This window comes from Nyctereutes procyonoides, unplaced genomic scaffold (assembly GCF_905146905.1).
Source record: "Nyctereutes procyonoides isolate TBG_1078 unplaced genomic scaffold, NYPRO_anot_genome, whole genome shotgun sequence".
Lineage (NCBI taxonomy): Eukaryota > Metazoa > Chordata > Mammalia > Carnivora > Canidae > Nyctereutes > Nyctereutes procyonoides.
This window is the reverse complement of record NW_026575047.1, coordinates 24,887,156-24,903,754: the sequence shown is the minus strand read 5'-3', so window position 1 is coordinate 24,903,754 and position 16,599 is coordinate 24,887,156.

Sequence of the window (16,599 nt, the reverse complement as noted above, 5' to 3'; positions counted from 1 at the left end):
AGGGGAGCTATAGTCATTTAAAGACATAGGTTGTAAGTTCAGTGATAGATAAATGAAGAATATTCTATCAAAAATGGCGTGGTTGGGATGTCTGGGTAGCTCAGTGGTTGAGTATCTGCCTCTGGCTCAGGGCGTGATCCTGGGTCTGGGGATCCAGTCCCACATCAGGCTCCCTGCGAGGACCCTGCTTCTCCCTCTGTCTATGTCTCTGCCTCTCTCTCTGAGTCTCTCATGAATAAATAAATAAAATCTTTTTAAAAATGACTTTGTCAAAGTGACATAATGAGGTGTTTTTGTTCTAAGGGAAAGCACATTTGATCTAAATATATATGTTATATTCCATCATAAATTAGAGCAGCCTGATTATTGAATTGTGAATTATGATCAGAACCAAATAACTGAAGATCTTCAAGAAAACCATTTTGTTCTATTTGGTCTTTTTTTTTTTTTTTTTTTTTTTGTATCCCCTCAGCTTGAAAGCATACCTGGCACACAGTGGATATTCAACATATATAATATAATACCAACTTATTTTTAACATATATATGTATATATATTTCATCAGTTCATCTTCCATCCATCCATCTATTCCACAAATATCTGAGCTTATACTAGAGGTACTGAGTATATAGTTATTTTTTAAAGATTTATTTATTTGAGATAGAAAGTGAGAGAGAGAAAGAGCTTGCATCGAGGGTGAAGGGACAGAGGGAGAAGGAGAGAGAGCATCTTAAGCAGATTCCCTGCTAAGCACAGAGCCTGTAGCAGAGCTCTATCTCATGACCCTGAGATTATGACCTGAGCCAAAATCAAGAGTCAGAGGTTCAACTAAGTTACCCAGACACCCTCTGGGTATACAGTTATAAATAAAAGTGAAGGCGTCTTGTATGATGGAGTTTATAATCTATCAACACTAGAATTCTAGAGATAATTTTATGGCAATGCATGTACCTTTTAATGCACATTTACTGAATGTTTGCTGTTTTAAATCATATGCAATTTACTTACAGGCATAAATATCACCTATTGTTTATGTGCTTATCACCTCCCATAAGATATTTAGATCTCTCTTATAAACTCTTACTTTTATTTCCAATTTCTTTGACATAGGGTTTCCTATATGAAGAGAAGAATAAAAGCAGTATACTGGTCTCTAGTTCCAGGTCCTAAGAGAATCCCAAGTTGAAAGTCATTTGAAGAAGACTCTACAAGCATACTTAACATTTCTGAAAAATAAATCTCAACAGCAAAAATATAAAAAGATACATTTAGTTTCATCGTTTATATTGTTTTGGAGTAAGGGTCAATAGTACTTATTGAAAATAGTTAACTCCCTTCCACTGAGTTGAATCTCTGCGAGATAATTGCAAGTGCAGGAGGTTCTGGACCAATTCACTGCCTACTCAAGGCTTTTGTCTTCTGTAACAGCTTAGGCTGATGAGTGAGGACATAACCTTACACAGGCTAAGATGATTTCTAAGGGAGGACTCTGTTCCTCCCTCCATGCTAAGCCTTACTAGAGAGCTTCCACATTGGCCACCCTCCCCCAACCCTCTCCTCCTCAACCCCAGCCCTAGATGCAGCTGTTTGTTTGAAGTCTTCCTACTGAGCCACTTCCCAGGGTATAAGCTTTAGACCAGTAGAGCTTGTCAAGATTAGTTCTAGAATGCTTATCTTTTTTGTCCTCAGAGGATCATCAGAGGATGGACACTTTTCTCCTAAATCCCCTGAACAAAATGGATTGTTACAACCAATTGCTTCCAGACAATGTCTTCTCTTATATTCACCTCTCTGAGAAAAGTCATCCTTAGAGATGTCGAAGTACATGAAATATTCTGAGACATGAAAAGATGGATAAAGTGGTGTTAGGAAGGAGATTGGAGAGAGGGACTTGGAGTAGAGATAGTAGGGTTAATATTGGCTCCGAGCAGGGACATGCCTTCATGAGAGACAGGAGGAAAATGGAAGACAGAGTAATTGAGACAGATGAGTTAGAGATTACTTTTTCTGTAAATTAAAGAAATTGCAAAGTACTTAGATTCAGATTTATATCATCTGCTAAAATAATGCTATGTAACAATTTCCCCAAAACTCAGTGGTATATGACGACAAATATTTATTTCTAGTTTATCAACAGGGATCAGATCATCTAGGAAGGGCTTGGTAGGGTTTTTCTGGGCTCATTCATGAGTCTACAGTTTTGCTGGGCTTGCTTGCATGTCTGTATATTGACTCTTCTTCACATGTGCCTCATCCTCTCTTGGGGCCAGGGTCTAGCCTAGGCATGTCTTTTTGCATGGTTGTGGCAGAAGACAAGAGAAGCAACCCTAATAGTACATAAGTTTTTTGAGCCTGCTTATATCATATTCACCAATATCTCATTGTTCCAATAAAAGGCCCAGATAACACCATAGTGGGATGTACTACGTCATTTCATGGTACTGATTTGCGAGTAGGGAGAACTGGGATCATTATACTACTCTGCTAAAAGATTGTTTATCCTTACTTATCCTCTTCCCCTTTCTCCAAAACATCCTAGTAATTTGATGCTTAAAAAATACAGCAATATAACCCTAGCAATATTAATTCTTAGGACTTAAAAACTCTCAGAATAATCTTTTAGCCACTAATAACACAGTCTAGCAAAGACTGCTTTATATAAAGGGGGATCTTAGAGCCTATTTACTTCCAACCGTTTATGTTACAGATGGGAAAGCTGAAAACAAGAGAGATCGTTGGCAGAAAAGCTGGTATTAGAAAGAAAATTCCAGCCTATTAAACTTTCCACTTGATTTTGGATTGTATGCAGCACTGTAATGGGTGAAAGCATTAAGACCCCATTTTACAGATTGTTAACTAAGGGATGAAGTTACATGCTTGTGGTCAGATAGCAATTAGAGGTCTCTCTGTGTTATTTGACCCTTTGTACATTCCATTCTCCTTCTCCCATTGTAGGGCACTCAGCTAATTTTGAAAGAGGAAGAAGTGAATGTTCACTTGGAAGCCACGATGCTGTGAAACTGAGGTTTGATAGAGAACTTACAAATTAGATATTAGCTCGTAATGTGATCTGGCCGTGAGGAAAGCCAACCCTGCTGGGGCCGGCCTGTGTGAGGAGTCAAGCTGCAGGAAGGGGAATAATCCCCCTTTATATGGCACTGGTGAGACTGCACCTGGAAAACAGACCCCTGTTCCAAGCCTCGGTACCCAGGCCATGTGGACGGGGAGAAGGAAACTGTATGATTCATTCGTAGCTGGAGGAAATGACCTAGGGGGGAGAGATTAAAGAGCTTAATGGGCTTGACTTCCTCCCCCAGCCAGGGACCCCTGACAGCCGAGAGGCCCACTGGCGAGCCCACAGTATTGAGGTCTTTGGGTCCTTGAGGTAGGGGGTTCTACAACATCTGGCTCTGTTGTCCCAGTCTCAATGCATGTCTTTTGCCCCCTCTTCTTTATGCTTCTTTTTCCTCTCTGGACTCCCAGCTTCTCAGATTTTCCAAAGTCTTTGCTGCCTTTGGCCTTTTGTATCTGTACCTCCACTGCCTAGCAGCTGTTTCTTGCCACCGCTTTTCGATATCAGCCACAATGTCATTCTTCAGCCAGCATTCCCTGGATTCCCTGGCATGATGGGAACTTCTGTTACCTGTTCTATTAACACCTGCTTATCTCTAGGCCTGTCTTGTCTCACCTTGAATGGCTAGCTCAGTGCGTCTCTCTATGGCACCAGAAACTGTGTCTGTTTTGTCCACTGCTCTAGTATTTCTAGGGTGTATTGCGGGCTCATAAGTATCTGCCAAGGGAACATATGAAGAGCAGCCAGCAGTTGTTTGTGGTGGCAGCGCATGGAATATGCGCGCCTTTGCCTGTGCTGTGCTACCTGCCCTGGGTGCTCTGATGCAACAAGAAGAGCCCTGGACCAGGAGACCGAAAAAGTGATTTCAGTTCTACCTCTGTTACTTATCAGCCAGATGGTTGGAGGCAAATCATGAACCCTTTCCAAGACTTGGCATCTTAGTCTGCAGAATTGAGAAAGTAATGCCTTTTCTGCAGGGATGTTGTGAGGATTACATGCAAAATCCCATCATAACCGTTGCACATTCACAAATACAAGGTCAGCCTCTCCTTTGGTCAAATGTTTGTTCCTTACCATCCTGTCATGATTGCCCAGAACATTTGGTTTCTCTCTTAGGAATAGGATATTCATATCTGTTCAGTGTTCAGCGTTGCAGTGGGGATGGGCATGAGGAAGGAAATTGGGCAAATGGAATATGGTAGTGAGGGCATGGGCAGCATGGGGAGGAGGATTCACAACCTTCCATGAAGCTCTATGCCACTCCTTCCATCATGGTGACACAGAGGTAGTCAGGAGGTGGTCCCCCTCCCTGGACTCACAGGACCACTCTGGTGTGGACATCTCCATGTGCTCAGGGATGTGGGATGAGTAAATATACTGAATTCAACTTGAATTGCATCTCTTTAGTGGGGCATGCGGAGGTCCAGGGGGTCTCAGCATCAGCATCTTTCATCACCTTTGCAGCTGCTGGTTTCTCACATGCCTAGACACCGCCCCCTCCCCCACCCCATGCCAGTGCCTTGCACAAATACAGTTGTCTCTATTTGGCAAGAATAAGGAAACAAGTGCCATTTAAAACAAAAACTGATTCTAGCCTCATTCTGTCCCTTCAGGGAGTGTTCAAATTAATTTAAGTCCAGAAATATCTTTTTTTTTTTTTTTTTTTTTTTGCTTAGGAAAGCTCACTACTGGGTGGGCCAGCCTGAGAAAGAGTCCTGTGCACGTGCCCTGCATCCGGGACTGTAGCTCTGAGTGCAGGTGCTGAGGCACGTGGCTGTGAACTGAATGCTGGCTCCTCTCCCAGGCAGCTGGGTGTTTGAGATGCTCCATCTATAGTTTCCTTATCTGTGATTTGAAGATAGGAACTGTACCCACCTCAGGGAGTTCTTGTGAGGATTGACTGGGGTAAATACCTGGAGTACAGAATAGTGCCTGGCATGCAGTGCCTGAGCAATAGACGGCAGCTTTTTTTTTTTTAATTACAATTGATCTTCATTAGTTATGAATTCTGTATTTGCAAATTGACCTACTGCTAAAATTTACTGTAGCACCCACATCCACATTCATGGTGCTTTCATGGTCATTTTGGACATGTGTGGTGACTTGCCACACACATTTTGCTCTGAGGTGAAGCAAGGTGATCCTCTGCCTTCCTATTCTGGCTCTCTTACTGTAAACGAGCATTTCTTTCTGTATCCACTTAGTGCCATGTTTTTCACTTTCTTGTGCTTTTTCAAAGGTTTAATGACCGCCCCCCCAGTCTTAGTCCTGAAGTATTGTCTTGTGTCTCCAAGTGCAAGGAGATTGTGATGTGGCTTACAGAGAAAATGCATGTGTTAGATTGGCTTTGCGCAGACATGAGTGATAGTTCTGTTGGCTGTGAATTCAATATTATGAGTTAACTTATATATTAAGTAAGATGTCTCTGATCACAGACACATACTAAACACAGATATGTATTGACTATGTGATAAAAATTTTGTGACCAGAAATTTGCAAAAACCTAACACTGCATTTCCCCTAGGAGCAATGGCTCAGTATTCACTAACTTCAGTCCTTTTGGTGACTTCATGGAGCATAGCTACTGCAAATACTGAGAACCTACTATACTGTCACTTGTATCCTCCCAAGAAAAAGACAGAGTGGTTGGGGTTTGGAAGAGTCAGGAATATGTAAGAGTGATAGCTCCCTCTGTCTCTCTCTCAATATGTATGTATGTATCCATGTATGCATGCGCGCCGAGAACTGATGAGAGCCCACAGGGGAATGTAGACTGCACATTTCTAGCTGGCTAGGAATGGCCCATCCTTCCAGGAGAAGTATCTTTACCTTGATGGGATGGAGATTGGAGAATTCTGACCAGTAGTTGTTCTTCCCAAGCCCCACCTGTGGTCAGTAATCAACCCATTTCTCCTGGAAAGAAAATGCACCAAGTCGTTTTGCGGTTAATACAGTACTGATATTCTTCTGCTTTTCTGATATGAAAGCAGTTTGATCCACACTGATAGGTCGTGATACAGAATTAGAGAAATGAAAGCAGGTTTCCCCTGTATACTCTTAAACTGGCTTTAGCACCTAAGAGGTGAAGTAAATGTATTCATGCTAATAATTCATCACTTCCAATTGGAGGGCCTAAGGAAAACACGGACTTTACATGTCTGTTTAGTTCCTTCACTCAGTCGAAAAGGCTTACTTGTTCATCTTTTCCCTTCCCTCTTGTGTCTGTCCCAGCCTGTACTTCATTAATTCATCCTTTCCACCTCTGCTGAGCATTTACTATATCAAAGCTGCTCTATGCTGCTGGTGCTAAGGGGACAAAGTCCTACCTTATAACCACAATTGTGTTCAGCACACTTACTATCTCTTGGGCCTGCCAGAAGTTTTCTCTATCTTCACCCATCCTGAATTCTTCCCCTGCTTTCTCACTTAATTACTATTTGAGAAGTGTCTCTAATAGATCAGGGAGAGGAAGATTCCAGAATTAAAGGTCAGTGATGACAAATTTTGCCTTAAAGTAGTTCATAGTCTAATTACACCTTATTCCTTCTAATTACACCTTAATCTTTGTGCTTTATTCTTTTTAAAAAAATTTATTTATTCCAGAGGCTGCGGGGGGTGGGGGGTGGGGAAGGGGCAGAGGGAGAGAATCTTCAAGTAGACACCTCCCCTTGAACCCCGGCAATGAGTAAAGAACACCATGCCAGGCTTGATTCCACAACCCTGAGATCATGACCTGAGCAGAAACCTAGAGTCAGATGTTCAACTGACTAAGCCACCCAGGTATTCCATGCATTATTTTTTTTAAGATTTTATTTATTTATTCATGAGACACACACACAGACACACACACACAGATTGAGAGAGAGAGAGGGAGAGAGAGAGAGAGGCAGAGAAACAAGCAGAGGGAGAAGCAGGCTCCATGCAAGGAGCCTAATGGAAGACTCGATCCCGAGACTCTAGGATCATGCCCTGAGCCAAAGGGAGATGCTGAACCACTGAGCCACCCAGGGATGGCTCACTCCATGCTTTATTGTTAAGCCTGCATCTTGGTGTGTGAGGATCGTCTGATTTTTGCCATATGTCTCATTTCATTTCGTTTTACTCTTTGCACAGGCAATTTCATCTCAAGTCCATGGCTGGCGCTGTCAGCATTTTAATCACCACCAGCTACATCCCTTGCATCCTAACCTCTCTGTTTCTGCCAAGGTCTGGACACGTGTGTACACCTCTCTGTTGTGCATTTTTCCTTGAATAAGACCAACAAATTACCTCATGCTGTGTAACTCATGAGGAGGGGACTTAGGAAGGAGCCTATTAACTGAATGACAAGCCAAGTTCCTGATACATGACTTTAGGAACTGTAGGAAATGTACCAATTGAAAAACTCTGGTGTTTTCTATAAAGTATTGCAGTAATGGTATGTAAGCACTCAAGAAGACATTGGAAAACATGAATTAAAATGATATTTTTACGATGAGTGATAGAACCGTAACTGGTGTGGTTTTATGAAATGTGATTACTCTAAGTCAAAGAAGTGGATATATTTGAGAACAAACAAGAACTTTGAACACAAAATTCCTTCCAAAATAAAAATGTGAATTTCAAAGTGAGTACACTAAAGCCCTCCATTGTGGATCAGTGTATTTCTGTAATCCCTCTCTCAGAGAGTTTAGAGTAAATGCTCGTGTTTGATCTGAAGGTGTAAAATAAATGACTCAACAAGTTTCAACTGAAATCCTCATCCACTCCTACTCCCATCATTCTCATACACACTTGTTCAGCTTCCTCAAAATCTTGGTTAATGGCACCATAAAAATCATATGCACACATTCTTTGAGAAGCAGAATGTCAGTAGTAAGTAAAAAACTAACATCATTCCCCATTCCTATCCTCTTTCCAGAGTCTAACTCCATAGTAGGATTATTTAGGTTTTTATTTCTTCTAATTGTTACTAAAGTAATATTAACCAGCTTACATATTTTTCTGTTGACCCTTTGCAGTGAAAATTAGGCCATCAGGTCACATACACTACTTCCAGTTTTGGTAAATGTTGTATTTAAAACCGTGTTTCTTGTTCCACCAAATCCAGAGAGGATTTCTCGGTGCTCCACCATTTATAATAAGAAAATTAGAGCCTCAGCAGACTTTTGACCTCTCTGCCTCCCGAATCTCCCAAGTGATGTCAGCTGTATGATTACTTATCCAATATCAGAGTTTTGACATTTATAGTTTGTTTTATGATTATATTTGTTTTTTTATTTTTCTAAAGTTGATTCTAAAGATTTGAAAGCAAGCAATTAGCCTTCACAGTATTATGGTGATCTCAATGTAATAGCGACAACTGTACCATAGAAGCAAAAGTGGTTCTGAAATCAGACTGAAAGAAAGGTAATTCTATGTCATTTAGGACTGACAGAATTAAGTTCAAATAGACTCTTTTTTTCTTTATTTTTTGATACTCCTTCAACTTTATTTAAAAATTTTTCACTGATGGGATATATGATTAATAAAGTTTGGAAAATTCTTGCCTAGGGACCTGCTGCCTATCTCCCCTCCCACAGCAAGCCAGTGTAGACTTTTTTTTTCTATTCTAATTGCTCAGTATCATGCTACATTTTAGTTCACTTTATACTTTAACCATAAATATTACATATCCTTTATTTTTTTAAAAGATCTTATTTATTCATTCATGAGAGACACAGAGAGAGAGGCAGCGACACAGGCAGAGGGAGACACAGGCAGAGGGAGAAGCAGGCTCCCTGCAGGGAGCCTGATGTGGGACTCGATCCTGGGACCCCGGATCACACCCTAAGCCTAAGGCAGTTGCTAAACTGCTGAGCCACCCAAGCGTCCCTATATCCTTTACTTTTCGTGGTGTTTCTTTTTTTTTTTTTTTTTTTTTTATAAATTAATTTTTATTGGTGTTCAATTTACCAACATACAGAATAACACCCAGTGCTCATCCCGTCAAGTGTCCCCCTCCGTGCCCGTCACCCATTCACCCCCACCCCCCGCCCTCCTCCCCTTCCACCACCCCTAGTTCATTTCCCAGAGTTAGAAGTCTTTATGTTCTGTGTCCCTTTCTGATATCTCCCACACATTTCTTCTCCCTTCCCTTATATTCCCCTTCACTATTATTCATATTCCCCAAATGAGTGAGAACATACACTGTTTGTCCTTCTCCGATTGACTTACTTCACTCAGCATAATACCCTCCAGTTCCATCCACGTTGAAGCAAATGGTGGGTATTTGTTGTTTCTAATGGCTGAGTAATATTCCATTGTATACATAAACCACATCTTCTTTATCCATTCATCTTTCGATGGACACCGAGGCTCCTTCCACAGTTTGGCTATTGTGGACATGGCTGCTAGAAACATCGGGGTGCAGGTGCCCCGGCGTTTCATTGCATCTGAATCTTCGGGGTAAATCCCTAACAGTGCAATTGCTGGGTCATAGGGCAGGTCTATTTTTAATTCTTTGAGGAACCTCCACATGAGAAAATGCTCTGCATCACTTGCCATCAGGGAAATACAAATCAAAACCACAATGAGATACCACCTCACACCAGTGAGAATGGGGAAAATTAATAAGGCAGGAAACAACAAATGTTGGAGAGGATGCGGAGAAAAGGGAACCCTCTTACACTGTTGGTGGGAATGTGAACTGGTGCAGCCACTCTGGAAAACTGTGTGGAGGTTCCTCAAAGAATTCGTGGTGTTTCTAATTGCTTTCTTTTACTTGCTGATAGAAGAACCATCCACATTGTTTACCATATCTACACATTTCTTAGCTTTTTAATCATATTCTTTAATAAAGTCCATTGTTTCTTAAAGATAAAACTATTGAAGTGCTTTGAATTCTCTTCAAATTTGGATTTAGTGCTTTCTAAGCCTTCTGCATAGCCACTTTTCCATAATTCTCCCCATTATGTCTTATGTTATTCAGGTTTGATTTAGAGCTATAGTATCTCCAAATTTCAGAGCCTTAAAATCTATTCTTCACTCACATCCCAAACCAACTAGGAAGAGAAGGCAGCTCTGTTTCAGGCAGACTTTCTGGAAAACAGACATTGTCCTCAGGTATCTTACTATCTTGTAGATCTCAATCTCCTCTGCAGTCAGCCAGGCAGGTTGGCAATGGGGAAGGCATGTGTGCTTCTAATTTCTTTGTGCTAGAAGTGGCGCACATGACCTCTGATCATATTCCACTGAAGTAACAGTAGATGGCCAGGTGGTTAGAGGAAGGCCAGGAAATGGATCCACTGTTTGCCTAGGGAGAAATGGAGAACCCAGCCTCTACTGACATTCCTTTTTTTGTATATTCTTTTGCTTTGTCAGAATATATAATCAGGTTTGTTTGTTTGTTTCTTTGTTTTTACCCCCAGAAGCCTGCAGAAGACAAATGTTTGGATTCTTTTCATGTCTAGAAATTCCTTTATTTTACTCTCACATTTAGTATTATGACAGGGTATGGAATTCTGAGTTCAAAATAACATATTCCATTGCCCTTGTATCTTGAAGCATTTTTAAAGAAATTCTTCATGTTTTCATTTCTCTTTTTCTAGAAATCTTTCTGGAAAAGGATGATCCTTCTGGGTTGATCCTTTAAGATTTTACTTTTATCCTATTTTTCTTTTCTTTCTCTTTTGTGCCCTAGGATTTTTTTTTTCAGATCATATTATTAAATTTAAAAAACAAAATTCAGCCATCATGTTTTAAATTTCTACGAATACTTCTTGTCTCCTGATCAATCCTTTTATGTCGACTTATGCTTAGCTTTTTGACGTGACCTTTTCTCAGCTATCTCTGGGAATCCTCATTAGGATCATTTTAATTGTTCTCACATTCTATGGTTTATCTCTGTTCCAGCATTCTTTTTGTACCTTGATTTTTCCATTTTGTGCTCTTTTTTCCCTTCACAAGGTTGGAAATCCTTAGTTGTTTGAATTAAGTAGCTGAAGGGTGTTTTCTTTATGGTTAGATCTGTTTCTCTGACTCCTCAAGTGTCTTTCTACCATTCAGTATATCAGTATATCTGTATTCCAGAGAATATCATTTTAATATTCTGGAAAACTAACAAACATACCAGAAATTCTAAACTTTTCTAGAAACATCTGTTCATTTTCTCACAAAGCAAAGCTCGTCCTGTTTAGTTAGTGTCTGTGGTTTGCAGAATAATGGTCTTCCAAAGCTATGTGCTTACTAATCCCTGGCACCTGTGAATATGTTATGTTACATGGGGCAAGGGGACATTAAGGTAGCAGATGGAACAAAGGTTGCTGATCTATTGAGTTTGAGATGGGAAAATGCTCTTGGAGTATCCAGGTGGGCCCAATGTAATCACGAAGATTTTTCAAAGTACAAGAGGGAAACAGGGAATATGGGTAGCATCTGGCAGTTGGGAAAAGCTAGGAAACTGATTCTCTCCTGCCATCTCCGGAAGGAACACATTGTTGCTGACACTAACTTTAGTTTAGTTAGACCCATCTTGGATTTTTGATCCCCAAAACTGTTGATAATGAATTTGTGTTGTTTTAAGCCACCAAGATTGTGGTAATTTGTTACAGCAGCACTAGGAAACTGACAGAGTCTCATATTAATGTTCCACACAGGCGGCTGTTGTCACCTTTCTAAAGATTCCTCCTCTCTTGGATGCTGTGCTCCCATGCTCTCCTGTTTCCCTTTCACTTCTCTGGTCTTTTTTGGATTTTCCTTCTCAGGACATCTATGTATTGAAGGACTCCATGGATAGGAAATGGGCAATTTTTAAAATCTTTCTATATTTCTACTGAATGGTATCATCCATACCATGATTTTATTTTATTTTATTTATTTTTTTAAGATTTATTTTTATTTATTTATGATAGACATAGAGAGAGAGAGAGGCAGAGACACAGGCAGAGGGAGAAGCGGGCTTCATGCAGGGAGCCTGATGCGGGACTCGATCCCGGGACTCCAGGATCGCGCCCTGGGCCAAAGGCAGACGTGAAACCGCTGAGCCACCCAGGGATCCCCATACCATGATTTTAAATATAATCTTTAGATTGGTGGCTCCAAAAAGTTAAACTGGGAACTCTATCGCATATTTCTGGCATTGTGTGTTCTGCTTTCCTAATGGATTGCATTTGGGTATTTCACAGCTCTTTCGAGTTTGACACTTCAAAATGGAATGCATAATTTTCCCTTGAATTTCATGGTTCCTGCCTCACCTAACTATGGACACAGTAATGCTGCAGAATTAACTCTCCCCCAAACTTAGTATCCATATGCATATATTATGACATTGACATGCACAGGTCTGGGGTGGCTGGGGTAGTTCTTTTTCAGTCTACAGCCCAATAATCTAATTTATCTGTATTCCAGAGGTTTTCCCAAGAAATGCCTTTGCCACTTGTTGCTCAAGTCATAGATCACCCTCTAAGTGGCTTCACTAATGGTGTTCACTAAAATTCAGGCTTCCAGTATTTTCCAGAGTAATTTGTTCAGTAACTTTACAGGGGACACTCAATTTTCACATATGTATGTGTGCATTTACCTATTTCATTCAATCTCTCTTTTCCAACTAGACCATCTGTAAGATCCATGTTTGTTTCATTCACTCTTGTATGCTAGTGCCTAGTACAATGTCTGGCATGAAAAAAATGTGTAGGCATTCAAAAGATTTTTTTAGAGTAAGTATATTTATAAATCGTGGTATTTCAGGCATTGGAGAAGAAGTATAATGGGGGACTGTGAATATTATAAAGCTGGGCCTCAAGTCCCAGTGGTGACTTCTTGGCATCCCTCAAACCACAAAATATAGGCTTACTGGTAAGCTTAGGCTCATTAGAAGAAATTATTTTGTAATTAGGTAAAACTAGGGCAAGGCAGGGTGAATGACTTGTGTAGGGTAATGCAGGAAAATCATTGTGGAGTTGGGACAGAGCCAGGTCCATAGCACAGGCCTACCCACTGGAGGCCAGGTCTTCACATTCAGTTCCCAATATAGGTCTCATGGGGGCAACTCAATGTTCCAACCACACTGTGACCCACTCACCCAAGAGGGGGCTGGAAAGGGAAAGGCTCCCGCCAAGTTTGAGAGTTTCCAGGCCACTTTGCTTATGGTTTGGCTTGGGGTTCCTGCTTCCCTTCACCATTGCCCCTTGGGCTCCTGACCTTAAATCAAGCTCTCAATCTTTTTTCCTACTCAGAATGAACCGGTGACTTTTAATTGTATTTTTCCATTCAGAGTCTTTGAAATCAGCATAGCTTTGCTTTTGTGAGTTTAGGTTGACCTTTAATGTTCTCTTGGCAGATTTCTGTTATTGGAGGGGATGGGATTTTTGATTTGTTAGAGAGAATAGAGTCTAAGCCTGGGACTTCAGACCCTTAAGCTTTCTGTTAAAAACAGAGAGATGACTAATAACTATTTAGTGTGTAATGATGGCTTAGCAGTATTTACCACTGATTTAGGCTCTCTGGCTCCATTACCTAGGATATTTTCCTGACTTAAACATTTCTCAGTTCTCTAGCCAACAGCTGTCCACATTTTTTTAAGTCCCCAAACCTCCAGAAATTATGATTTCACATTTCTAATAGGCTTCTTTCACTGTTCAATCAAAAAGGCCTCTTGTACTTTATAGCATGTGTCCCAAAGTGAATTTAATACAAATCACAAGCGGAGAACACAAGCAAAGGATAAAGCCCTAATCTTCCCTAATGGGGTTCACACCCAGCCCCTCTATCCCTGACTGAATAAGAAGCAGGTGTGTAAAGAAGCAAGGGGTAAACAGAGATGAAAAAAACGCAAAAAGAAACAACCCTTGAAAGAACAGAAATGTATTATTTGACCTTCCTCACCTTCATCAACTTCTGTAGTCTTCTTCCTTGTGAGAAGGGAAAGAAGCCCTCCAGGAATTCAAAGAAAATTAATTATTCCTTTAGGATAATACTTCGAATGAAGGCTAAGGTATGGCAATCATTCATTACACGTGACATTTGAGAAATATGAATTGATTTGGGATACAGAGGCAATGGAGAGAGCCTCTAGCCTGAGTGCAATATATATATTTCTTAAGGTGTATAGTATAGAGAGATAAAGAATGGAAAAAACATTGGTAGTTCAGAATTGTGGGTTTATAATAATAACAATAGTTGTAACAAAAAGTAATTTGATAATTTATGCCATTCACAGAGTTTCCATGTGATAGGTATTATGCTAATTGCTTTACAATATATGCCCATTTAATTATTTTTTATAAGCAGAATATATAGACAGTTTAGGACCTCTACAATACAGTAAGACAACTATAGCTCAACAGGATTTTTTTTTCATACTTATAGCCACAATGCCTCAAATTGGTGCATTTTAACCCTAATCTTCTTACCTTCCATCCTAAACTTTTAACTATAGTATTAGTGAAGTTTTCAGGGATGGAGATTGGAATTTCCAATGAGTTTTCTAGCTTTATTACCCTATGTAGTATAGGCAACTCAGGGAATCATCAGTGGAGATTCAGAGAGAACTCATGTTTTCAGCATCAGGTCTGTGGGGCTGCACAGTGGACAAATTAGAACTCTGAGCTTGAGGTCAAAATGCTGAGACTTTGTTCCTGACTCTGCTTGTTACTGACTGCAAGACCTTGGTTTCTTCTTCTATAAAGTTGGAGTTATCAACCCAATTTCACAACTTCTGAGTGTTAGAGAGTGGGAGGAATGAACTGGTGGGTAAGAAAATATTTTGTAAACTATATTAAGCCTTGAAGTTGTAAGGAAGTACCATTATTGCATTCATAGTGGACACCACCTGATCTGGCTTCTGGTTCTACGAACAAATAAGGTAATGACAGCTGTCATCCACTGCTGGCATATTATGTGGGAGGCAATGTGTTCAGTACTCAGTGTTTTAATTTAATCCTGGGAAGAACATTTCAATTCCACATACTATTACTCCCCATTTTACAGAAACATACAAGCTTGTAGAGGCTAAGGAAGTAGGTTTTGGAATGAGACAGTAAGTTGGGACTCAAATTCAGGTCTGCCTGATTTCACAGTTCCTGCTCTTTCTACTATGCTGCTTTCCTCAGACAGATTAGTTTTAAAACTATATATATATATATATATATATATATATATATATATATATACAATAAATTAGTTATAAATTGTTATAAAACAATAACTACCAAGTGGTAGAACTGGAAAGAGATCTTAGAGATCATTGAATCTGTCAAACCATTTATTGAAAATTTTAATATGGAAATACAAGGTCCAATGCTTGCATTCAATTGTAAGTCATGGAGCTTCTGGTCAAGTGGTAAAAACCCAGCTGGCTTAAACAGAAAAGGGACTCCACTGGATTGCATAAATGAAAAAAGAAGTTTCAGGCATGGTTGAATCAAAGGCCTCTGTCAGTATCATCATGACTCATTTTTTTTTTTAATCTCTGAGTTCTGCTTTCCCTTATTTTGGCTTTTTTTTTTCATACTTTATGTGATAGTTCATGGCAGCTCAAGGCTTATCATCCTTGCTGTGGGTAATTTTAGGAGAAGAATTCTCTCTTCAACCTTCATAAAATTCTTATCAGCCCCAGGTAGGTTATGTACTCATCACTGAGGCAGTTATTGTATTTAGGAGATAGACCATGTGGTTAGTTAAGGCCCATGTCTATTCCAAAACCATATATCCTGAGAGTAGAGGAGAAATTGGGTTGCATTTACTGAAGGGAGGGGTATGAATGGTGGCCTGGTAAAAACAACAAATATACACGCCTATGAAGACCCAAATTTATTTGAGGAAGTCATTCAAGTTGCTTCCTTATATGGCCTTTATCCAAATTTCCCCTTCTCATCTCACAGGTGGACTCCATGGATTATATTTTGGCATAGTGCCGCTTGATATCCCCTCTCTGACACACAGTGTGATACCTGGACATGATAGTGTGCTAAGCCTAAGACAGATCTATAGCAGGTCGGTTAGTGGGAAGGTGCACATGACAGACACGTAGGATTAAGAGAAAGAAGCAGTCTACTCCTAGCTGGCATTGATGGACAATGGCAATCACACACACAGAAGACTTAGAGATTGAAGGAGACTGAAGACCCTCTTTTTATTTAGATTACTTCTATATCTCACCAGATAAGAAGGATTGATCCCATTTCCCCTTAAAAATCCTCATTTATATGAAACTCTTGAATTATGAAGCTGGAAAAGCTCATTAGAGAAATCTAGCCCAACTCTCTTTTTGGACTTTTGACCAAACTGAGATTGAGTGAACTAAGTGACTTTCCTAACCATTACATAACTAGCGGGAAGCACAGCTCAGCCCAGAACCACAAACTCTTGACTTCACACCCCTCTCCCCTGTCCCAAAGGACTGTTGGATAATGTAGGTCTTCTGAAGCACATGCTATATGAATAAGTAAGAAATCGGCATCCAGCAAGGAGGGCAACGTCTGCTGAGAACTTACATATTCTTTCTTGGCCTTGAATGTTCCCATAAACATTGCGGTGCTGGAGGAATGATTACAGACCCAGACCTCAAT